Raw genomic sequence first — 26,944 nt, 5'->3', positions numbered from 1 at the left:
AGTGTTTGGAAAACAACATTAACAGAAGTGCATTTGCTCCTCTTTTTGAAAAAACTCAGCAAAAGGGGCAAATTCCTTTTTGCGTTTAAAACTTTAGCATGGTCCCTTAGTATAGCTGCCATAACTTTTACATACTGTGTAAAATAACAACACTGATCTTGTAGCCCCACTATGAGCAAATCAATTCTAGCAGAAATTAGAGATTAATCAGGTTTAAAACATACAATTCAAAGTCACTGCCTTTGACAATGCCATTAATACAGGAAGTGATATATGCTCCTGTCCATGTTATGGGTGTAATGCCCCTTAATATTATCTGTTTCAGTGGCCTAGGGATGTCTGGCACATGGGAAGAAAAATTACAACACTATGACCCCTATAGCAATAAGCCATATACCTCTATGTTCCCAATGAAATGGTATGCAGCTACTAACAACATAACCACAGAGCATGCCACGAGTAAACCTCTTGAGATAACAGACTCAGTGCTTCCACAGTGAAGAGAGATTTAGATGGAGAGAGGTCAGACGATCATTCAGCACAATAGCTGTGGGTTTATTCCTATGTCATGCACACACCTCAAAATAATTTATTTAGTATGTATGTTCATTACAAAAATTAATGGCTGAAACATAACTGAAGAGGAAAAGTTTTCACTGACACCTTCCTTAGATAAATACTAGCACTACTTTCCAAATTCTAGAGATGCATAAATGCTAGATTGTTTTGATTCATTTTTGTCTTTTTTATTTTGCTCATGAGATGACTGCAAACAGGTCACTCTTTTTAAACAAAGGTTTTTGCTTGAGAATTTCTCTGTTTTTTGAAATGAGCATCATAGGTTTAAATCAGGTTAGGGTGCTAGATGGTTAAGCCAGATAATTGCATCTGGAGTAGCAGAGTGTATTGCTGTGATGCCTTCTTTGTATTTGTGAATCGGGCACTGAGTTGTTATATGTTCCATGGTATGTTCTGGGTGACCACAATCACACACTGGAAAGTCTTTAATTTTCCATTTGTGCTGCAAGTATCAGCATCTACAATGGATTGTGCGGATACGGTTTAGGGTTGCCCAAAAGCTTTGTGGGAGATCGAAGCCAGGGATCTTATGCATTGAGTCTTTCATAAGGTGTTTGTTTGTGACTTCTTGTGAACCTCATTTGGCTTTCCAAGCTTCATCAGGGTTGAAGTTGCATTGTTGAAGGTTAAATGTGTGGATCCAAAAGGGCTTATGCAACTTCAAGTGGTGGTGAGGGATGTTGTTACAGTTCTGGTGATGAGATGATGTTCATTTTCCATAATCCTCTGGAATTCCCAAAAGGTTGAGGCACTGCAGTGAATAGATGGGGGAGCAATGTACGACAGCGTGGCAGACAAGGTTGGGGTTGGACTTGAGGGTCTGAGTGATGCACCACATTGCAATGTTCAGTTGGACAGCAATAAGTTGAGTATAGCTACTTTTGGTCCATACTGGCATACACTACTTGGCTAGAGTACATAGGGGCCATCACTGATGTCCATAACACTGATGCTGATGCTCCCCAGCTTGTGCTTGGCAGTTTGTGGACCAGGTTGACCCTTGTCTTGGTCTTGGCAGCTACCTTCTTCAGATGGTCATGGAAGGTTAGTGTGTGATCCAGCTTCACTCCGAGATAGGTTGGAGTGGGATCATGTCGCACAGTGTTGTCACAGAAGGTCACTTTCAGGGTGCGCTTAGCATTCCTGTTATCAAGATGGAATGCAATGACACTTGTTTTGTGAGGATTTGGCTTGAGCCTCCATTTCCAGAAATATTCCTCCACTGTGTTTAGGTCCCAGTTTACGGTGGACTCAATGTCACTGAAGGAGACTTCTTGCGTTACCAGGGCAAGATCATCTGCATATGCAAATTTGCATGACTTTCTTGGAGGCATGTTGCGTGTGTAAACATTAAAAAGTATTGATGCTAGTACTGAGCTTTGCGGCAGTCTGTTGTTGAGGAACTGGGGCAAACGTAGTTGCCCAAGTGGATACAAAGCCACCTACTCCTCAGCATAGTAGGCGAAGTGTTTTGCGGCAGGGGATGATCCTTCAGAGCTTCAGCATTAAGCCTTTAATCCAGTCTGTATCCTAGGCCAATGACAGGTCTACAAAGGCTGTGGCGGTCTTAAATTTCCTCTGGAATCCAGCCTCACTGTGCATTACAAGGGCCAAAACTTGGTCACAAAACTGTGTTGAGGCTGGAATCCCGCTTGTTCTTCGGGGACGACTGACTCAACAAGAGGACTGATTCTCCTGAGAATGATACGTTCCAGAAGTTTGTACGTAATGCACAGGAGTGATATTGGCCTATAACTTCCTGGGTTGTCAGTCTGCTTGCCCAGTTTGAGCATGGAAATTACTATCACCTCCTGCCAGGCTTTTGGGATGCATCCAGATGCCATGGTTTTGGTGTAAAGTTTCACCGGCCATTGGAGTCCCTAGTTAATGAAATTCTGGGGGGATACTGTCTCCGCTGGCCACCTTCCCTTTCTTCATTGCAGCTAAACTCTCTTTCACTTCATCTGTACTGATGATGATGGGGTCTTGTGGAGAGATTGAGGTCATTGTCCAATGAGACTGACGATGGATCTCTTGCTTGGTGTTTTTATTAAGCAGTCCTTTTGTGCTTTTCACAATGGAGGCTATGGAGTTGGGCTGGACTTTTGAGGTCCCTTAGTCCATTGGATTAATGGCTCAGAAATGTTATAATAGGCCCAAGCACAGCAACCAGAGTGTGTGAAGTTCAGACTTTCAACCCACTCAATCCACCTCTGGCATCTAGAGACCCTAACAGGGCCTTTGCAACCCGTGGGCTTCCCTGTGGTTGCACTGCCAGTGCAGATCCCTAGCCCCCAGCTGCACTCCTTCTGCCCCTCAACAGCCCGAACTCTGAGCCCTTCCCCCATGGCTCATGCCCCGAGACCTCCTACCCCTCCTCCAGTGGCCAGAGCCTTGAGATCCCCTGGGCCTCCCCCCGTGGCAGGAGCCAGAGACCCCCCCCGCCCCCTCTCACAGTCTGAGTCTCCCTCCGCAGCCAGAGCCCCAAGACCTCCTGCTCCCCTTGCAGTCCAAGACTCCCTCGCCCCTCCACGGCCGACGCCCTGGGGCAGCCGGAGCCCTGAGTCCCCCCAACCTGCTAGGAGGAGCCCAGGGTGGCCAGAGACCCCGCAGCCATGCCTCCCCTCCACAGATCTCAAGCCACCCTGCAAAAATTCAAAAGCGCTTCTCCTCTTCTCTCTTCTGGAAGAAGAACCTGAGCTTTTGCTATGCCCCATGCAGGTTCTGGGACGGCAGAGAAAGCAGTATGTGTTTCTCAGACAGCATCCCAGGTTCATTAGTAATCTCCCTGGAGTCCAGGGAGATTACTAACAAACCCAGGAAGCTGAATAGCACATAGTGCCTCCTCAGCTGCCTCGGCACCTGCATGAGGCATAATAAAAAACAAACATTTCCCCCCCGCCAAACCCATAACTAGGGTCCCGCAGCAGAGCCTCCCCTGGCCTATTATTCCCGCCGCCCATGGATGAGGTGCACCCTGTGAGATCAGGGGGAGGATTGGTTTCTTTTGGGAGACGTTAAGGTGGATCAAATTGAAAAATAAATGTGTAAGATTGAAGTGAGGCTCAGCTCTGGGCAATCTAGAACACCACATTTGGTCTAAGGGGAAAATCTGCAAACGTTCTAAGACAGCCAATAGTGGGACTCAGCATGTCATGTTTAAAATTAGGGTGGTGTGTATAAGGGTTTCTCTCTCTTGGCACATTAGTGGCTTAGTTTATTTCCAGTTTTCTGATATTTTTGCCTGCAATTGCATCTTTAAATACAAGAGCTGAATCTTTTAGACTGCACTGTATTTACACAGTTTCTATGATGAGATCACACAGGCTGATTCATACCTCAGCTACTGCAATGGTTAAAACAACCTTAAAGTAGCAAAAGTAAGCCAGCTCTGGGTGCAAAGAATGGAATTTGTTGCTCTAAGTTTATAATACCAGATCTTTGCAGGGTTTTTAATTTTGCTACAGCCTGTGCTGCCTGATCTCCATAAAAGGAGAACCTTAAGCAGCATTTAAATCCTTTAAAGCCCCATGGCTTGGTAACATGTCCAGAGCTCCAGACTCTCACTAAAACGTGATACTTTCCAGGTTGCATAACAATTTGGTTTGTTTTAACTCAATAGAGAAAAGAACTGAAAGTCAAATGGGGCTGTGAACCATGAGGATTTCCCTCCCCCCAGACTTATCATAAAAAAAGAGCTTTGGACTAAATATTTTGTATTTAAAGTACGAAATATTTATTATGTGAGTACACCACCTCAAAGCAACAAATCAATGCCCTTTAGTGGTGTTTTGGTGTGAAACTATTTCATACAAGTTTTCTGAGAAATTAATAATATCTGTAGCTATGCAAGCTACGGACTTGTATATGCTAGAGATTTGCTCCGATTTCAGTTGTTGGTGGCCAGCCACCAGTATAGCTGCACCCGTGCAAACCCTCTAGCATAGACTGCTATGAGACATGATTTGTCCCTAGGCAGCACTACCCTGCTTTCTAGCATGTGCAGAGGCTTTGATTGTCTACATTAGAAGTTTGTACAGCTAAACTGGTGACTGTTTCTGCTTGCTGGAATTGGGACACACTGTGATTAAAAACCCATGACACCAGGTCTCAGAGCCCGAGTCAGCTGACTCAGGCTCGTGGGACTCTGGCTGCAGGGCTAAAAATTGCCATTTAGATGTTCACCCTTGAGCGCCAGCCTTTGTAGGGTCTCAGAGATCAGACTCCAGCCCAAGCATGAAAGTATACTGCAATTTTATAGCACGCAGCCCGAGCCCCACAAGCCCGAGTCAACTGACCTGGACCAGCCACAGGTATTTTATCACAGTGTAGACATAACCTGAGTCTGATCCCACACTTATGTCAGTGGTAGTTTTTCATTCCATGAGAGCAAGGTCAGATCCCATAAAGTTAGTCCCATTCTAATGCCTTGAAAGGATCAGGAAGAAACTAAGTAGTTTGCCTTCTTCTGTAACAGTGAGAATTAGACTCTGCTGGAATCAACATGCTGAATTAGGTGGACTAAGGATCTGACAAAAATGCAGCAAATCCTATTTTCCTTTTATGATTGGCCAGGCCTTGTTGGATACAGCAAACACTATCATAGGTAATCTTGGGTGAAATCCTGGCCCAAGCAGTTGATGGCAAAACTCCCATTAACTTCAGTAGGTCCTTTGTTTCTACACAAACCTCATTTTTCCCCACTTTCCAGCTCTAGCATTGATTACCTAGATAAAAAATAGCCTGAGGTGACAACATTAAGTCCTTTTCATTTCTCCCACCACATTCACACTCCAAATCAAGATCTTCAGCAATATTGTTCTTTATAAGGGCCCAATCCAACTCCCACTGACTTTCACAGGAGCAGGACAGGGCCTTAGTCCTTAATTCAGAGGGACCCAGTGTAACCCCACCTATTTTGATACAGGCAGATGACAAATGATGTCCCCCCCACATTAGTTCATTTTCCCTTCCCAAATACAAACACTTCCTGTGTTCTCTGCCATATACCCCTGTCACTGGCTCTCCACATCCCCAGAATTACTTTCATGTTAAATGGAATCCTTGAAACTGGAAGCATTTTTCAACCCTAAAAGCTGAAACTTTGCCTTAACTAAACAGTCTCTTTATTAGTTGGGGCCTGTAATTTATGTCTTTGAGACATTACATGTGACCTTTGGGGAAAACTGAGGAGCATAAACTATACCTGTTTGTTAGCAGCCAGCAGAAAGCACAACATTCTCCAAAGGACTGGGCATATATTTCTTGGTCAGATGTTACCATACATTAACGTGCTGTTATTCTACTGCCATAATGTATGGCTACTTAGAGGATAAATAATATTCCAGATAATTTTAGTCATGATAAACAGAGAGAGAAAAAAAATTCTGTACATTATAAGTGTCTTTTCCTTTCCTTTTTTCCTTTTTGGCATGCAGTTCAAACCCTTGTAGCAAGGACTTTAATCCTAGCCTGTGTTGAGAAACCAGATACTGAAACAAAGACAGATATAGCAGAGGTTTTGGATGAGAGTATTCCCTGCATTACACAGTATTTAAAGACATTAGGAAACTCTGAGAAACACATTTTTCCTTTGTTTTCCCTTATAAAGGCATATGGAGACTTTCATACTGGACTAAGTTTGGAAGGAAAGAACCTAATATCAAAAGAACTGTGCATGGCAGTTATTTCTGGTGTGCCCTTTACAGTGATTAAATCTTTCCCCACCCAGCCCAACTTTTCTTTCCTCACACCGCAGTGAAATCAGAATCCTGCATTTATGACATCACAGCCTATAGCCACAGACATTATGTAGCATTATGGGGCAAATTCTTCTCTTAGCTATGCTGGTCTAATTCCACTGATGTTTAACAGAGGAAAATTTGGCTCAGTAACTTAACAGCAAGATCAAACAGGAGAGGTAGGGTAGACCATGAGGTAGCAACCACAGGTTAAAACACAAACAGCTTTGCTAATTAGAAAACATGGGAAAAGGGTGAGTAAGTGGTTAGCTTCAGGGGATAGTAATGGAATATGGAAACATCTACCTCCAGGTAGCTTTTTCTAACTGAGTGGTGATCAAAACATATCACCGTCTGAAGACTGTTTGGTGTTATCTGTCCCATACCTAATAGATAAGAGTTCACCTCACAAAACTGGCACTGACTAGCACGTTTGTTGGCACTCTTAACAGAGAGGCTAGGGACTGAATTGGCATGAAGAATACAATACTGTATTCTCTCATCTAAAGAAACTGTTGCTTCAGAATATCAACAAGGAACATCAGCAAGGCATTGTTTGAGAAGCTTGCACTCCCACTGTCTGCAACATAACCATTCTGTGGACAAACAGAAGACTCTAGGATTGTCAAGTCAGCACTTTTCATAGTGTTTCTAAAGTATTTTAGAACAAGAAAGTCATCATTTCTGAGGTATTACATCAGAGATATGTCCTCTCCAAAACCTGTGTCTGAATATCCCAAACTCTGGCAAGTCTGGATTCTGATCCAGATCTGAACTCTGTCCCATCTTTGTAGTGGGCAGAACTAAAATCGAAAATCAAAAACAAGTAGCAGTAGAACATGATTTCTCTAGCCTGCATCTCTGCTGAGGGATGTTTCTCTGTTTACCTTGAAGAGGTCTTTAGCATTTAGTGATGATTAAGCTAATAGTGTCCACATAAGGACTAGCTGAAAAATTAGATTTCTATTTAGCAAAAACATTCTCAGTTACAATATTTGTTTTCGTTCCAATGTGGAATGAATGAAAATGAGACCTTTTGAAATTTTTAACGAAAAAACACCATAGAGGAATCACCACCCCACAATAGCCAATATCTGTGTGGTTCAGGCTCTCACCTGTGATGTAGGAAATCCAAGTTCTTGTCCCTGCTCTGCCTGATTCAGAGGACATTCTGGAGACTCACTCTGATCAGAAATTCCTTCATTGACCTGAAAAACTTAGCTATTAAATTTTTGTCAAAAATAATGCTTCCATGAAACATTTAGGTTTTGACAAACTTTTTTTTTTTTTTTTTATGAAAGAAGTTTCATCATAATTAGTTTGGCCAACTCTACCTGATTCCCCATTGCCCAGCATCTTTAAGCAGTCACTTACATCAACTCTTGAGTTCAGATCCAGATTCTGAACATCCCAAAATCTGGGGTGTTCTATTCTGAGGTATTGGGAATTGACTGTAGGAAGCAGTTGTTTCAGATTCAGATCATCACGATGGACAAATTTTCCTTGGAGATTGTATTTCCATGTCTCTTTATAAATTATTCTCAGTAATAGTGGCTCAGTTACTTACTAAGAGCAGCACATCTGAGGAAGTTTCCTTGAAATTTAACCAACTGGTGTCTTCCTTTTGGCCTTCTGTCACCATGAACATATGTGCAGGTCACGTTTCACCCCGAAAGAAATCCTTAATGTGGTAGCAGAGTAAACATGGTTCCTTTCCTCAAGGGAACAAATGTGCTGCCATAGAAATACATGCTGCTGATCTGTTTGGATACATCACTTCCTTCTGGAATTCACACCCTTAGGGGGCTGAGTACAACACATTTTACATGGCAGGGTGAGGAAGGGGTGAGTTGCAAGCCTACTGTTAATGCCCTCAGGCATCCTAACTTTGCAAAGCAAAGCATTCTGTTTACCACTAGTCTTCTTAACATCATGGTTGAAAACACAGTAGAGACATGGACTGAGCTAATTCTAAGATCTTGCTGCATTTTAGGAACATGAGCACAAGTCACTATGCACAACAGAACTAATGTTTGGGTGGTGGTGGAGGATTACCCTAACTCAGCATGATATCTCACAATGGATATGGAATTATCATCCCATGCTGTCCCTCCTTCTAGTGCTGCACCATTACATCCTAACCCACACTTAAAGAGATAATTGAGCTTTCCATCTCAATGTATCCAGAGGGGTTGGGAATTGAAGGTTGTTAAATGCTGTCCAATTGTGTCTGCTACATCCCACCTGTTTCCACATATGGTCCAAGGTTCTAATGAGTTTCAAAACAAATGTAACATGTTGAATAAAAATTAGCCAGCACTTTCTTTACTGTACAATATAAAGTCTCAATAGATTAAAGCACACAAATATACCCCCAAAGAGATTCTCTGATCTCCTAAGTATCAATCGACAAATTAGTGATATTCATCATTGGTATTGCAATAGCACCTCAAAGGCTCCAATCAGCATTCAAAACCCCATTGTGTTAAGCACAGTACACACATAAAATACAAATGTCCCACCCTGAAGGGTTTACAGTCTAAGAATAAGATCAAAGACATGTGGAGACAGACAGGCAGGGAGATGGAATAAAAGGTAATGAGATGAAATGATAAAGAAATCCTAAATTCTGCTGGGTTGCTGATAATCCATTTTCCACCGCACATTTTAAAAAAAGAATTAAATGACAGCACTGAGGTTGCTATGTTTAATCAATTGGCCATCAAACAATGTATGATCAAGTTCAAGCCCAGAGGCAGAAATTTTGAACAATAAAAGCACCTGTTGCTCCCTCTCCAATCTGAAGCACTGAAACTTTGGGGTAACCAAACTAGGGTTTATGATTTCAGCTGGTTTTTGTTATAAATCTTGGGATAACCAGTTCTCTCTTATGCAAGAACTACAATTCAATATAAAGTTTTATCTTTCCATGGATTTTATGAACCATGCTGTAGAATATAATAGAGGATTTGATCCCTGCTATCAAATTCTATGGAATGGTTTAAAAATATGATAGAAAAGACATCCCTCTCTCTTCTTAGCCTAATTTTTATACAATTTTATTGGTTCCAGTCCTACTAAATTCTGTAGGCTTGTCCGTAAAGGCTGGATCAAATTTTGCCAAAGTTTTGTGAAACCACCTGCAAGAAAACCTTCATAATGCTGGACAGGCTCCATTTATATTTTGCTTTCACTTTGCTTTTGTTCAACATGTCCTCAAATCAAATCTCAAGGGGGATGAAAGAAAAAGTACAAAGCCAAAGAAAATGTGACCAGAAACCAGGAAGCTTTCCTCTGCTCTACCCAGGGCTGGCACAACCCATTAGGTGACCTAGGCAGTCGCCTAGGGCGCTACAATTTGGGGGGCGGCGACCGCAGCGGTATTTCAGCGGCAGGACCTTCCACCGCCTCTGTGGGGGGCGGCATTTCGGGGCGGGACCTTCCGCCGCCTGAAAAGCTGGTGTCGCTCCTGGCTCTACCTATACCAGGTCAATTCTAATTTGTTATACAGAATACATATATAACACACTTAGGTCCGTGCAAAGAAATCTTAATGCAAGGATGTGATATCGTAGCTGGACAACAGGGAAGGACTGAGATTCTGGAGTTAGGAGGAGTCACTTTGGTGAAAAAAAGAAGCAGCCTAATGCACAATACCAGGGTAGAAAAGGGGGGGGGGTGGAGACATCACCAGAGAGAAGAGGAGAAAGGAAGTAGGGGCAGCAGGAGTGGTGGATGAAATAGATCTGGACAGCAGTGGGCCGAAAAGTGGAAGAGGCAAAGAGGGGGGGGAATGTAGAAGAGCTTCCTCTCTCTCTCCTGGAAATGCTGTGCATAGGCCAGGCATAACCTTTGTCCTTGCACTCCCAGAACGCAAGGATTGAGTCAACAGCAGCCACAGAAACCTCACAGGGTTAGAGGAAGAGCAGCTGACAGGCCAGCAGAGTTGGGCTGGCACAGGGGAGCACATAATGATCTTTTAAAAGGGTTTAACAGATGCTGCTGGTGTGAGTACTTCCTTATCGCTCCCTGAGGCATTGTGTCTGCCGCAGGCCCAGTCCCTCCACAAGCTGCTGCCGCTGTGTTTTTCTTCCATGGAGCCCAAACCCAACCCAAGCAGCAGTTTAAAGCCACAGTCTAGGTATAGAAATGTAGACCACACAAGGTATATAGTACATGGATGGCAGTGTTGAAAGCATGGGTATTGAAAGGGTTGAATCATAAGCATTTGTGAAATGCTTTGAGATGGAAGGTGCCATCGAAGTACAAGATATTATTCTAAAGAAAAAAAATTGTAATTTATGGGTCTGAATTCATCACTGTACTGAATGAAACACCACCAGTCATAGCCTTGGGTATGCTTTTGCACCAATCAACTAAGGAAAATTGACCAATCACTGAATACTTAAGAGAGACGTTCTGGCAGTGACAACAATCAGGCTACTGAAGCAGTGGACAAAGCCACATGATTACAGCAAAGCCATCATGAGAGAGAACTGGGGAGCAGGGAGGAGAAGCAAGGAAAGGGGGAAGACAGCAGCTGGTGCTTTGGGACACCAGGAGATTGTATAGGACATGGATCCAGAACTTATAGCCCTCATTTAAAATAAAAAAAATCGAGTGACACTTTTTAAATTAAGTTCTACAATCTCTTCCTGCGGTTTCTGGTGTCTACAGAAACAATATACGCACTGCTCTCGTGATTTATTCCATGAAGTCACCTGAAACTCTTCATTAAATTATTGGCTCGTAATTCACAGTTGTGTGCTATTCTCTACATATTAAGAGTATGTTATGAATCCACAGCATTAAAGATTTAGGATACATGGTTCTTTGCATTTGAAGCTAGAAAGCGTCCATGCGCAGATGATACAGACGGTAATTACATATTTCATGCACGGATTATATTAACATGCATCATGACATTTAAAAGGCACTGAAGTTAGGAAATTCAGGTTATGAATCCCACAGCAAATATAACTCTGTCCTTAGACTATGACAAAGAATTGCATTTATACTATCTGGTGTTAATTTCAACACTTCCCTTCGAATGTTGAGGATCAACATGACAGTATTTTCAGTAATTTCCTACCTCCATCTCACTATTCCCTCCAACTGTGCCCCAACAAAATTAGATCTCTGTCCAGAGTCCTTTCCTACAGAGCCCTGACACTTATACCACATCCCCATTGCCCACCCCTACTCAGATACGTTAAAAGTAATCAAAATTTAAAAACAACACAAACTTTTTTTTTTTAAATCTGCTTTCAAACTTTATTTCAGAACAAAAGGAGACTCTTTTTCAGTACATTATAAGCATTTACAGTAAAAATGCTTCAACACCTACAGCCATGATCCTGCCAGAGATCTATAAATGTAGACCCACTGAGCTTTTGCAGAGTCCTATTAACTTTGACAGATATAAACGTGTATGCTACCAATGTAGGACTAGAGACTAAAACATTGCTACTGTGATTAATCTATGTGTTTTTTTTCAACAGAGTAGTTAAACCTTGAGAAATATTTTAATAACAATCCGAAATTTATAGCAATTGTGCTAGTATCCAATATTCCTTTTATGGAATCTAAATTCAGTAGATGTTATTTGTGACTAGACCTCGTCAAATTATAGATATAGAAATAAATATGAATAAAAGTGCTGATTTCATCATACTATGTTTTAAGGGTCATCTTGAAGAACTGAAGTATTGTAACTGTGTTTTTTATGCTGTAGCTGTATGTTTTAAGTGATGCAAGGTGCCTAGGGCTTACAGCAGGCAGAAGATAAGCTGAAATAAAAAACACATTTTCCATTATTCATGGGTATTTGCACAATCAAATATTTCTGAAAATGTTTGGAAATCTGGAACTTTTTTTGAATTTTAGCACAATGATTATTTCTCTAAACATTGACTCTGGAAGCATGTTATTTGGTATTTACTATTCTCCTGTTTAAACCATTTCACAGACATCCAGGCAGGAGCACTACCATGTGATTTAGGCAACCAATCACAAAACATAAATAACTAACAGTAAATACTGAATAGCTGAAGCAAACCGCTCATAATCAACCCAAGGTCTGAAAATTATTTGTTTAAACTGGCCATAACGCAGTTACATGCAACAGGTGAGCTACTCATTCCCATTCTGGCCCAGTCATGCTGGGCTAAGGGGCCCTAAAATACAGAGTTCTGGCTAGGGGAAGATGTCCCCCAGTGCAGGCACTGCAGAAAACAGATGTAAGGCTGCCTTCCAAATACCCATTAGCCCTGGCATGGAGGGTGTGCTGGGGTGGGAGGGGAATGTCAGGGCAGAGTCACAACACACACCACTGCTTAGATTCCAGATAGCACTGCAGGCCATAGGACAGGCTGGGGAAGTGTCCATAACTTAGACAGGACTGTTAAAGTTACCCAGAGGTCTCTCCAGCCTCTGGAGTAGCCCACGATTGTGATGGCACAAAAACTGCCTTAAAGCCACCTTAGCTCCCTTTCAGCTGGGTTGCAGGTTCTGTACTGTGCTTCTTAGAGGCAAAGCACAGAATCTCATCCACTAACCACATTCAAAGAAAATCAGTTCTTGTTTCCCAAACCACAGAGCTAAACTTGTATTTTCAAGATCGGGGCCCAAAACTGGAATGAATATTACCCAAGAAGAAAAAAATTGACCAACTATTTGAGATGTAATTTAAGGTGCAATAGAGCATCTTTAGCATCTGTATCAGTGGAAAGAGTTTCCACGTTGCGACCTCCAAAAGCTGTACAATGGTCTTCCACTATGCATTTATTACAAGGTGACTGGAAGTAATCATTCTTGCTCCATACAAATACTTCTGCATACATTAGTCACAAATCTGAAAGAGCATGATGTTGCAGAGATCTGCTCATCTGTACTTGAAAGCCAGATCATTAATGCCTTGAAAGAAAAGAATGTCTGAGTGTTCATCCTGTGGTTTTTTGAAGCTCTGCCTTTTCCCCAACCTGTATTAATTAGAGTCTGATTATCCCCCTGAGGAGAGAGGGAGAAGTGAACTAGAAAAGATGAATTGCATCTGTAATTACCAAAGGGAATCAGTCATCCTGGGGCAGTACCACCTGTCTCAACAAATTGTCCCCACAATGAACAGCCCAGGAGATTTCAGGGCTGACGCCAAGGGCGGGAGAGAAGCCCAGCATTTTTTAAAAAACCACTTCATTTTTTACTTTGATTTGTGATTTGTATGTGTGTGTTCACATATGTGCAGTGTAGGTGTTCAGCAGTTACAACCAACCTCCTGCTTCTGTCACTCAAAGTGACAGCACATACAGAACACAAATCTTACTCAAATTATTTTAAAAAAAGCCAAGTTTTCCAAAAAGAGGAGCCTAAAATTAGGCTCCTAAATTCATGTTTATATGCCTATATAACACCTTTTCTACAGAAGAACCTTGCCCTTATTTAAACAAATTAGTTTTGAAACTGTTTAGTTAAACTGATTTAGCAAAAGGTTGAGTGGAAGCTCTTATTTTGGTTTTCACCAAGTTTACTACATTTAGTTTAAATTGATTCTTAATCCACTTAAATTAAACTAAAGTCAACCTTCTTTAAACCAAAATTAAAAAGGGCCAACTTTTGCATCAATTTTACTAACTTGGTTTAAAAATAAATTTGTTAAATGAGTGCAACTTCCTCATGTAGAGAAGGCCTAAGTGGCCTGATTTTCAAAATTGCTGGGCACTCAACAGTTCACATTAAAACCTAGGTGCCCAGCACTTCAGACAATCAGGTCATTGATTTAGGAGCCTAAATTGAAACACTCAAATTTTAAAATCTTGTTATTTACCTGTTACTATAACAGTTCATAAACCACAGTACATATTTAGGTTCTGGTAGATTTAGACCTAAACCAAAACCTTGCACCCAAATCTGGGTTGTGATGTGAATTTGTAGCTTGAACCTCTCTTTGGCCTCAATTCAGGAAAGGATCTCAATTCAGTCTATGCTTAAAATTGATACATGCCTACATGCTTTCCTGAATCAGGGCCTCTATTTTCAGCCTAAACTGAATATCATGAAACCTTCAATATTTGGACTTGGGTCTGGAGATCACTGTTGTTGTCCTTCATGACCAAAGATGATGCTGACGGTTTTACATCTTGGGAGTATGGTTGTGCTAAAAAAAAAAAACCTGATGCATGAGTGGCAGTCCTTTCTGCATGAAGTGCATAAGGAGCTCAATACCAAAGAAGGCATTGCAATCTGTGATTGATGTTGTGAGCTACCTACATGCAGATCTGAGACTATAACCCCCAGCATCACCATGCCTGTTGCTTTGCCATTTGCCCATCACTGTAAAACTTTCCTCCATCATCAGAACACTGCATGGATTGTTTTCAGTAGTTATCTCTTGCATCGCGCCATCCATCTCGCCCTTCACCTGTGCTCCAGTGGCATGCATTCACAAGATGACTGTCATGGCGTAGGGTGCTGTCTGACTATCAACGTGGAATCATTCTGTGTGCGTTCTATAGTAGTAGCCAACCACTATGCTTGCTTCTGCTTGCTGTGCCATTGTAGAGTATTCTCATCCACCATAGAAACTATTAAGGTCTTTGCGACCTACCTGGTAGATAGGGGCTTGGGTTATTGAGTACCAGGTTGTGTTCCACATACCTGTGGGCCTGTTCACTACACCTCTGTGGCGCCATGCTATTCCAAGATCCTTTGCAGAATTTGCCTGGGCATGCAAGGACCAGTGATCAGTTATTACCGCACAGTACTGCAGCCTGTGGAGAGGCTATATTACTCAGCCTCCTTTTCACCTAAACAAGGCTAACTGGCTGCCGGTGATGATAGTAGTAAAATCACTACATTGTTCACTAGCACTAGATGCTTCACACAGGCCTGTGGCACTAACCGGAGATTAATCCACCAATTTTAAGAGAGTTTGCACCCAAGATTTTGAGTCAGACCACGACACTGGGTCTAGGTTTGGATTGGACCCTCCTCTAGTTTCAGGAATAATTTTAAAAGATTCCTGTTTTTCATGTACAAAAGAACAAAATGGTATGCTGAATTTCTACATGACCCACCCTCAGCCTCTCATCTCATAGACTTTAAGGTCAGAAGGGACGATTATGATCATCTAGTCTGACCTCCTGCACAACGCAGGCCACAGAATCTCACCCACCCACTCCTGTAACAAACCCATAACCTATGCCTCAGTTATTGAAGTCCTCAAATCGTGATTTAAAGACCTCAAGGTGCAGAGAATCCTCCAGCATGTGACCCGTGCCCCACGCTGCAGAGGAAGGCGAAAAACCTCCAGGGCCTCTGCCAACCAGCCCTGGAGGAAAATTCCTTCCTGACCCCAAATATGGTGATCATTTAAACCCTGAGCATGTGGGCAAGACTCACCAGCCAGCACCCAGGAAAGAATTCTCTGTAGTAACTCAGATCCCACCCCATCTAACATCCCATCACAGACCATTGGGCATATTTACCTGCTAATAATCAAGATCAATTAATTACCAAAATTAGGCTATCCCATCATACTATCCCCTCCATAAACTTATCAAGCTTAGTCTTGAAGCCAGATATGTCCTTTGCCCCCACTACTCCCCTTGGAAGGCTGTTCCAGAAGTTCACCCCTCGCTTTGAGATGCCCCAAGTTTCCCATGACTTTCCCCATTATTAGGCTCATCAGGTTCTGACATGAATGAATAAAGAGAGAGGGAAGCCAGATTGAATAGCAATTGCATATTAGTATTAAGGCTGCTGGTAGGATACTGTATGTCTAATTACCGTCCAGGCACACCGAAGTTTTCTATAGGTGTTTTTTATTACTGTCAAATCTGATGAAATAAATGATATTTGCTCAAAGAATTCATTGAACAATTCCAAATAAACGGATTAATACAAATCACAGACAATTATTGGAAATCATACTTTGAGGAATAGAAGTATTAACTCTCATATAACCCCACTAGTTCTAGAAAGGGGCATGGCACTCAGTCAGAAAGACACTGCAGGGATTTCAAATGTGGAACCATGACAAAGGACACTAATTTCAAAGAGGGGATGGCTTGTGTCACTAAATCATCCTCTCCAACTCTTTACAACACTTATAAGGTCCAAGGACTGTTATCTGCTGCCATGGATTTTATTCCTTTAAAGGTTCTAATTTTTGTTGGGTACTATATACCCCCTCGTAGAGTCATGCTACAGGATTCATAAAGTAAAAACCTTGTTTAAATATGCTATCATTTTCTAGGCTGACCAGACAACAGGTATGAAAAATCGGGACAGAGGGTGGGGGGTAATAGGCGCACAGATAAGACAAAGCCCCAAATATCGGGACTGTCCCTATAAAATCGGGACATCTGGTCACCCTATCATTTTCACTTGCTCCCATTGATCTATATGCTGTTCTGGGACTCTTCAGAATGAACAATTAATTTATCACTAGACATTAAATACTACAGGATTATGCACTTAACTCAGGATACTGGGAAAACCTGGGCCTTCATACTGACCCACATGGTGGCTTGAGCTAACAGCACAAATAGTGTCCTAGCCTCCCTTTTCAAATGTTTCTCTCATTATTACCCCTTTCCACCTTTTTTCCTTACTTCTCCAGATCTTTGGGTGGAAAGTTAGCAGACCATTTACTCCATGTTTTGATGCATCAGAATTATCTTGTATTACTCTTGTAGTAAACACAGACGAGCAACTGTAATAAGCATTTATAACACTTTATTGTTCAAGACTTTTACAAACATTATATAACTTTTATAGTACTCCTTATCCCTGTTTTACAGACAGGATAACTGAGGTAGAGGCTCAGAAACCAGCAGGCAGGGACTCAAGGGGGAGGAAATCTCCAGTGGGAAGAATTGCCCTGTTAGCTGCACTGTTAGGCAGCTAGAGGGACCTTGCTGAGGGCCAGAGCAGAGGCATAGGGCCCTCCATGCAGATAGCCTGGCCTCCTGAAGATCCCTAGCATTCTGCCAGTTTTGCAAGGGACAGATATTTTTTGATGGGGGAGGAAGGCAGCTTCCCTATCAGGTTAATGTGGTGGGGGTGCAAGGGAATCTTCATAGTGACTTTTTCTCTGAGTCCCTGTCCATTGTTTTCTCTACAAGAGAGGATAGCTTGGGCCAGAAATATTCCCTGTGACAGGCAGGATTAGAACTCAGGAACTCCTTTGCTCATAGACTTCTGCTCAGACCACAGGACTACACTTATCTTTGCAACATTAGCCATTTTCTAAATGGTCACGCCAGTGCCTAAAGACTGAATAAATCATGACATCATTTTCACCACACACCCTGACATCTGATAGCTTGACTGTCAGATTCAAGCCTACTCTCATGGCTCAGTGGCATAATTAACATTATTCGGTTATCTTGCCACTGACTCTCATCTGTAATTCATTGATAATTGGAATGCTCCAGGGTGCTCCAGTTTGCAAGGCAACAATGCAGGTCTCCTGGGCAAAGAGATTATCCCATATCAGCCTCTCTTCTTGCCAGCCAAGCTGGCTCCCTTTCCACTTTCAAATCCCTTCTTAAAACTCATTTGTTCTTTGTCCCACTGAAACCTTGATCTTTACCCCCAACATTGTCCTTTACCTCCTTAAATCTTAATTTTTATTCCCACAGTTGTATCCCCCTCCATGTTAACGGGTTATTTTGAAAGATGTTTAGATTTTCATCCCACCATGTTTCTGGCTTTCCTGCCAATCCCTAGTGGAAAGTTTATTTTATCAGCATCAGTGCTGAGTTGCACAGAACAGTTCATTATCATGCATGCGGAATGAGCCAAGAAACACTGAAGTGGACAATTGAGGAGAAAACCAGATACCTTAGAAGGAGAAGACTGAGAAAGATTTAGTGTTAAACTGTCTATGAAAACTGAGATAGACAAAACTGGGAACCAGTACTGCCAACCTTAAGCACTCCAAAATAACAAATCAAGTCCCAAGAAATCATGGGACTGGCTTAAAAATGATAAGTTACAAAAACTGAGGGCTCTTTTTCTTTGCCTTCAGGTTACCAAGGCTTATTTTCAAGATTTTTCTCCACAACCCTGAGGGCTAGAAAATTATTTTCTTAAAAAATAAAACTTAACACCAATTATTCACAAAGCCAGAGGATTCCAGAAAACAAGACTAACTATGGAATCAACCCAGGGGAAGAGGAGGTATAGGAAGAAACTTTAGTTTTATAAAGGATATAGATGAGGTTTTAAACAGCAACAGGCACTGAAATGGGAGAGGAAAACTATTGTATTCATTCAAAGATATAAACGGGGTACAGATTGTCTGTCTGAGAGGGAAATGAAATGACTCCCCCATCATTTGTTTTATTGAGAAATTAACTGTTCATTTTGATTTGATTGCAGCATCCAATTAAGACTCTATTAATATTAATTATGGTTATTTTTATTAAAGAGCAAGATGTCTGGTCCCAAGTGAAATTCAGCTCTGTGAAAAAAGTGAGTACAAGGCTATTTCAGTCACATTTCAGATCTATTATGAGAGCACAATTCAGAGGGACTTGTGCACAAAGTGAATTTCACTCATGAGGCGAACGTGGCATTAAAATCTCTTTAATCGTAGCTTGAAAACCTGGATTATTAAAGACTCACCATGGTGTGGCTGTCTGAATGCCCTAATGAAAATAAGTTATGCCTCCCACTGATCTCTCTTTATGGCCTTAATAAGGCATTGCATTTGGAACAAGTTAAGAAGAAGCCTCCTTAGACCAGCTTGTAACAAGCTTGTTTAATATCAGGCAATAAATCAACACTAGTACAAAACCCAACGGGACATAGCTATGTAGGAACCTGTAATCTGAGAATGGAATCTAATATACTACATTTGTAACACTATAGAATATCTTGGTTTTAATATTGCCTCCCTAGATCCTAAAATTAAATGGGACCAATGGGACTAATTCAAGGGTGGCAGCAGAGGTGAAACAAAAGGGTAAAGAGAACTCATGATCCTAGATTGGGGGAGACTTGTCTGCAGTGCAGTTCAGCTCAGAAAATCAATTCTGTAAAAACATTGCTGTGGAGTTCCATGTTTATGGTCTCTGCTTCCAGATCAAATGTGCTCAGTTTACAAGTAAAAAAAGGATGTGTTTCTTAACAGCCAGCCTTGCAAATTCAACGTGGGGCTAACAGAAAAGCAAAGTTCTCTGCCATTTTGCGTATCATAACCAGTAACAAAGGTTCTGCAGGCCTATTTGCATCCTCAGTAAAGCCAGTCCCATGGTCAATAGGTTTGCACTTGTGTAGCTGGTTGAACCTTGATAAGCGATTCTGTTGAGGACGCTAAAGGAGGAACAAAATCCAGCTCACACTTTCTGAATCGTGTTGGCCATTTTAAACTGCTTTTCAGAATAGAACAGCATTTTAAACCTTGTTAATCTCTAAGTGAGGGTGAACAGACTTCCAAGTGGAGACTCCTCTAGGTAGGCTCTGCCCATGCTGTTTTGAATCAGACACATTAGGGTATTTACCTACTGTTGTAAACGGTCCCTGCATGCATCTTTACATATCCATTCTACCTACCTACTTTCAGCTGGGACCAGCCACTGCTGGAACAGTTGTGCTCTGACAAGTTGGAATGTACTGTACACTCTGCTAAGTAAAGCAAAATAAGGAGCCTCAGAACAGTTTGGTCCCTTACCTCACACACTGCAACGAAATTATTTTGGTAGTGTTTAAAACTACAAAAAATATTCCTACAAAATAAACTCACTGTCGCACTTTTACCTATGCAGCTTCGTTGGACTGCACAAGCGGCAGTCGTGCCATAAGAGTGGCAAAATTTGGCCCAATACCCTCAATAAGAATACATTGTTATTTATTTTTCTTATTCACGCTACTGTATGTAATTATATTCAAGATACTTCAATCTTGGAATCAAAATACCAGCTTAGTCCTATTGTTTTAGAACAAATCCAAAATAGTGGTTTGTGATGTCTCAGTATGTATGCACACACAGTATGGACATATAAGAGATAGGATACCCAAAGAATGCACAGCAGTTTGGTGTTATGATTATTTACTTCATGAATTAAATTATATGCAAGTGATAACTCATTAGATCCTGAGTGGTCAGTTGTCTCCTAGCTAATTAAACTAACTAAATAAATAATAAAAATTGAGTGGAAAAAGCTCTGGATGTTTGAGTCTAGGGTATATGTCTCATAGTACAGTGGTGCTGTAGAGTAGCTTTGCTTTAGGTTGGGGGTGGAGGGAATTCAGCCTTTTGTTTAACCATTATTATATTTTAGGATTTTAGCTTGCTCTCTCAACTGTATGGGTGAAAGTTTTCAGCCAAAAACTTTTTTTTGGGGGGAGGGGTCACAAATACAGATTCACTGACACCAAGACTTTTTGTGAATTCACGTCAGTTTTGCTGAATTGCTCATGTTGAACAACTAAAAATCGGAAAGTAAATATTTCATTTTGACATTTTCATTGAGATTTTTCAGTTAAAGGTGACTTTTCATTTTGAAATTTGCATCAAATTTATTACAAAAATGTTACACATGAAAATGCTTGAGATCAAAATAAAATGTTTAGTTTCAGTTTGAACAAATCCTTTAACTGAATCTGAAACAATTTTTTTCTGACTTTTTTGTAACTGCCAGCAAACCAACAAATCCATTCACACGGCTCTATTTAGCTGTTTAGAAATTTACAGAACTTAAACATAATTGAACCAAAAGGCATTTACGGTGCAATCAGAGGGGAACCACAAATACCACAAGGACTCAAAAATAAGATTAGTCATTATTGCTATTATTAGTGATGCCAATTCATTAGATCTCATGTTAGCACTCAAAGGTTACAGTCAGTATCTGGTTAACTGTGTACAAACAGACAAAAAGATATGGTCCCTACTTCAAACTTTAGCAGTCAGTTGTCAGCACAACATCCTTTTTATTTGCATGCAGAGGTGATAATTATTTATTATTTTTATTATCATAGCACCTAGGAGCCCTAAGGCATAAGAACGGCCATACTGGTCAGATCAATTGTCCATCTAGCCCAGCATCCTGTTTCCGACAGTGGCCAGTGCCAGATTCTTCAGAGGGAATGAACACAGGGCAATTTCAAGTGATTCAACCTTTGTTTTCCAATCCCAGCTTCTGGCAGTCAGTGGTTTAAGGACACTTAGAGTATCGGGTTGCATCCCTGACCATCTTGCCTCATAGCCATTGATGGGCCTATCCTCCATGAATTTAGGTAATTCTTTTTTGAACCCAGTTATATTTTTGGTCTTCACAACATCCTATGGCAACAAGTTCCACAGGTTAACTGTGCATTGTATACAGTAGTATTTCCTTATGTTTGTTTTAAACCTGCTGCCTATTCATTTCATTGGGTGACCCCTGGTTCTTGTGTTAGGTGAAGGGGCAAATAACACTTCCCTAGTCTCTTTCTCCACACCATTTATGATTTTATACGCCTAACATATCTCTCACCTGTGTCATCACTTTTCTGAGCTGAACAGTCCAAGTCTTTTTAATCTCTCCACATATGAAAGCTATTTTTGTTGCCTTCTCTGTACGTTTTCCAAGGCAACCAGAACTGCATGCAGCATTCAAGGTATGGGCGTATCATGCATTTATATAGTGGCATTATGATATTTTCTGTCTTATTATCTATCCCTTTCCAAATGGTTCCTAGCATACTATTAGCTTTTTTGACTGCCACTGTGCATTGAGCAGATGTTTTCAGAGAACTATCTACAATGACTTCAAGATCTCTTTCTTGAATGGTAACTATTAACTTAGATCACCACCATTTTGGGTGTATATCTGGGATTACTTTTTCCACTGTGCGTTACTTTGCATTTATCAACATTCAATTTCACCTGCCATTTTGTTGCCTAGTCACACAGTTTAGTGAGATCTCTTCGTAACTCTTCGCTGACAGCTTTGGACTTAGCTATCTTGAGTAATTTTGTATCATCTGCAAATTTTGTTACCTTACCGTTCACCTTCTTTTCCTGATCATTGATGAATATGTTGAACATGGACCAGAGCCCCATCATGCGAAGTGCTGTACAAACACAGAACAAAAAGAGACATCCCTGTCCCAATCTAAGTAACACATCAAGGGTTTGGGACAGAGAAAGGATACTGTTTTCAGGAATTGGAAAGTTCTAGACACAGACACACTTTACATGGAATGTAGGAAATTCTTAAGAAGCTCAGTATTGCTTTACAAATATTAGCCCTTTAAATACACCCTTAAGCATGTATTATTATTATTCCCAGAAGGGGAAATTGATACAGAAGGATTAAGTGACTTACCCAGGCAACAGAAGGGTTAAAATGCTGACCCCATTTAAGTCAATGGCCGAACTCCCACTGGTTTCAGTGGGGCATGGATTTCACCCAAGGAGCCAATGTGTTAAGATTCAAACCCAGTACTTCCTGGCTCCCCTTCCTGTGCTCTAGAACATTAGACTACAGCCTTCCTTCATCTAATGGATAAAGGTGGTATATCAGACATCATATAGGATATTTGAGATGCCATGTACAACCTGATTAGACTGCTGTGTGATTTTTAAATAAGGTAAAGTTACTGTACATCATCAGCTGCTGTCATTCCACAAGGTGTTTTTTTTCCCTACTTCATACAATGGGATTATTTCTATTATTATGATGATTTATTACTTATTTTATCATAGTGTTTTGTTAACTGGTTGAAGAAATCTATATATTTTAAAAATGAAAAGCTGGGATTATTTTTTAAACTCCTCCCTGCCTTACTATGTGGGGACTGTAACTTTGGGACAGGGACTGTTTGCTCTGTGTTTGTATACCACCTTGCACACTAAAGTCCTAGTCCATGACTAAGGCTTCTAGGTACCATAATATAGCATTACAGTAATATTACTACTACTATCATCTTACAGAGTTACCTCAACACACAAATGCCATTTGTTACATTCCCAAAGAGCTGTTTTCACAAGTTTGGTATATATCTATGTATTACTCCCTGGAAGACGCAAGAGCTTACCTATTTGAAAGAATACTTTTGATATACCACCAGACTCAAAGGTGGGAAATGTGTTAGATACCTGATTTTCCTCATATTACCTGTGATTGTATGTATTCATTGGAGTTAAATGTTAAAGTAACTCAGCCAAACAATACGTATCACCATCATATATCTTGACCGTAGGTGCAGATAAGTTTGAGCTAGATGTAAGTTAGCTAAGGATGAGTTGCATTTAAATAGACTGCAAAAACCCACTCTGAGCAGAATCTTTGCCTTCAAAATCTCAGCATGTGAGGCAATTAATCAAAAATCACATTAGTACATATAAAAAAGCCACAGATTTGATGCTAGGTGCACATGTTTAGGGAGCTCTTCTAACTCAAAACTAGCTTCCACTTCAAAACCAAAGTGAGTCAAATGAAAATTCCATATTATGTTTTAATCACTTATTTGTATTTGTTTTAACCGTTACTTTAAACTGTGAAGTTATTAGAGTTGAGAAGCAGCTACTGTGCAAAAGTATTATTTAAGATAAATAAAAACATTTCTAAAACTCATAATACTACATATACACCCTAGGGTTATATTGCTACAAGAGGTTTTAAAACACTTCAAATACTGTAACCTTATTCTTAGCAATAATGACTTCTAAGTTTCCAATACAGTCTAATGGGTATTCAATATCAGCTCTGAAAAAAAATATATATGTACAGTATTTTAAGTGACCAGAATATATTGTATAATTTCTCACCCTTAAAAATTAAGAACAAGGAAACAAGATACAGAAAAACTACTATATGACAATTGATTCCCCCCCCCATAATGTTGTGAATTAAGGTTGGAATATCAATCTAGTACATAATCCTACCAATAGGTAAAGATAACTTACTCTGAGTGTTTCCATTCAAATGCTCTTTCATATAAAGAGATTGTGTGTGTGCATATTTAGGAGAGACACATATATATACACACACACATACACACACACTTACACACACATATATTCACACACAGAATATACATACACATGCACACAAATATATTCACACACAGAATATATTCAGTATGTGATCATTATTGCAGCCTTTTCTTTCAGCATTAGTGAATTTCTTGCATTAGCAGTAATTGTAACAACTGCTGCAAATGAATTACAGCAATAGCTGTTAAACATGATACCCTAAAAATATGCAAGCAAGTTGGTCCAAGATTTTACCCCAGTAACAGTTCTTGAATTCTCTCCTCAGGAATAGAAAGGAGGATAAAAGACACAGATTGTTACTGGAACTCTGTATGCTGTAATGCTTATTTACTAATTCAAATCCAAACAGCCTGTAAAACAGTCCTTTCCATGGGTATCTTGATTTCAAGTGCTGCTCCAGCATTATTCTCTCAATAAAATCCTGCTAACAAGACGCATTGCCTTCTAAGAAAACAGTTACTAGTAGAAAGCAAAACACAGCCCCTTTCCCATTTTGCACACCCAATGCTGTTGTTGACATAAGAAAAACAAAATGAATTAAATCATCCATGCAGTGGTCACTCTGTTATAGACAGCAGGAGCCCACATCCCTCTGGGCATGCAAGATTGCAAGATCTGGTTATGTGTGATGTGATATAAGCAAGAGAGAGACTATTACAGTATATATAATTTAAGAGAGTGAAGGGAAACCCCCACTGCTGGACTCCAACAAAGTAAGTTCAATAAGCTTCCAAAAGCTAATGATTTGTTGCTATTAAAAAAAAAAAAAAAAAAAAAAGCCCTAACCCTTAAGCCACAACTTTTGCTACATTAAGAAAACAATCATGCAGACGAGGCTGAGAAGGAATCTTTTCATTGTACCTGTTTAGGATTGTGCTCCAGCAAAGGCAGAGAACATTCCAGCTGTTTTTTGTTGCTGGTCTTCCTACAGCAGTGAAAACTAACACCTCGCATTTTGCCCCCCCCCCAACCCCACCCAGGCAGGAGATGCAGCCCAGACTTTGTGGGCTCAAGGAAAGTCCCCCGTTCCACTGAAATGCCCTAATCCATTCTGTGTGGTATTAAGCAGTGGATTCACCTTCTACTAGCTAACAATGTGATGTCAACCCCCCCCTCCCCACCCCACCCCTTAATCCTTCCTGTCTAGGGATTGGTTGGCTCCCTGACCCAAGAGACTCCACAGGGCATTTCAGATGTCAACATGCGTTTCCAACACATAGCTGAACATCCATTCAGCAAAGGAACGACACACGCTCTCATCTCAGCAGTTTAGCATCCCAGCTGGCAGCACTAAATCTTGCCCACATGGATGTAGCTACCTGAGTTCATGAGCACTGCAAGGTACAGTGTAGGTTGACAGAGGTGTGGGGACAGTGTTGGGGTAGGAATGGCATACATCGGGTCCCTTGGGAAAGGAGCTGAAGTCTATATGTTTACATTGTTTTCACTGAATAAAAGAAATCTTACTGCCTGTATTTGCTTTCCAACTTGGAAATAAGAGAGCTCCTGTTAGTTTTTGGTGTGGGATTATGGGACTTCAGTTTGGCAGTTGACAAATGCAGTGTGTGTATATATGTGCGTGTAGTTTTAGCAGCTTCATTTGCATGATTAGTTATACAAATGTTTCCTTTCACAGAATTCTGCCAATAACCCTGTAGCAGGAAAAAAACATTGGATATGGTAAAGACAGCATAATGCTCTTGCATAGAGCCCAGAAGCATAAGAGCCACATGTACTGACTGATGTCACCTCTTGGGAGAGGCCAGCAGCAGCACTGAAAAGTGTTTTCTTGCCTACCTTGGAGTTTTCCTAAAGAAGTCTAGGTATAATATTTTGACCAGAAGTGGGTCTTCCAAGGCCTTGCAGCAAATATTTGAACTCACAGTGAACTTTGTGGTGGTTACCTAGCTCCACTTATGGCTCTGCCACTCTAAATAACAATAATCAGACCCTAATTTTTAAATTGTAGGCATTTGGGGTCAGAATTTCAAAGGAATTTAAGTTCTTAAAGGTGCAGATAGGCACCTCCATAGGCGTTACACAAGCACCTAAGTGTGTTAGGGGCCTAACTTCCATTGACTTCAGTGGGAATTAGGCACTTAAACTACCTAGATATTTTAGGGGGGAAAATCCCACTAGGTACCTAACTGCATCCTTAGGCACCTAAATGCCTTTGTAAATCTAGCATTTGACATAAAGGTCCCCAGTTCTGTCACCCTCTTTCACACTAAGCAATCCCTTACCTTACAGGGGGTCTCACTAATGCAAGCATTAGTAAGGCACTACTCCATGTAGTAAGATACTGCCGCAAAGTGAGAGTTCAGTCTGTTGCTCCTCAGATGGACACCTCCGTTACAGTGGTGAGTGTTTATATTAACACCCATGAATATTTGTATTACCTGCATTCTGACTTTAATGTCAAACAGACATTAGCTAAACTCAAGTCTAAAATTAACTTCTCTTTAGAAAACAGAGGTTTAAAAAAAAACGTAAATTGAAGATCAAGGAAAAATACTATCCACTTTAATTATACTGAAATGAACAGCTAAATGAAGAGCACTGCCAGTCTCTGGAAACACAAACACATAAAATGTGTTGTATTTTTCACTGCTCTGCTTATTATTTAACACTA

At 40.7% G+C, this 26,944-nt stretch overlaps 1 protein-coding gene across 1 annotated transcript in view; it reads right to left on the bottom strand.

The window, feature by feature from the left end:
* The window catches only part of TNS3 (tensin 3), a 434,958-nt gene extending 409,718 nt beyond the window's left edge, over positions 1–25,240 (bottom strand). Inside the window, exon 1 of the mRNA XM_054019057.1 lies at positions 25,174–25,240. The gene's annotated coding sequence lies outside the window, so the exon portion shown is untranslated. The remainder of the gene's footprint in view (positions 1–25,173) is intronic.
* Between the last annotated feature and the right edge of the window lie 1,704 nt (positions 25,241–26,944).

This window comes from Malaclemys terrapin, chromosome 2 (assembly GCF_027887155.1).
Source record: "Malaclemys terrapin pileata isolate rMalTer1 chromosome 2, rMalTer1.hap1, whole genome shotgun sequence".
Classification (NCBI taxonomy): domain Eukaryota; kingdom Metazoa; phylum Chordata; order Testudines; family Emydidae; genus Malaclemys; species Malaclemys terrapin.
The sequence above is the reverse complement of the archived record's forward strand: the minus strand, read 5'-3'. Positions and strand labels throughout refer to the sequence as shown.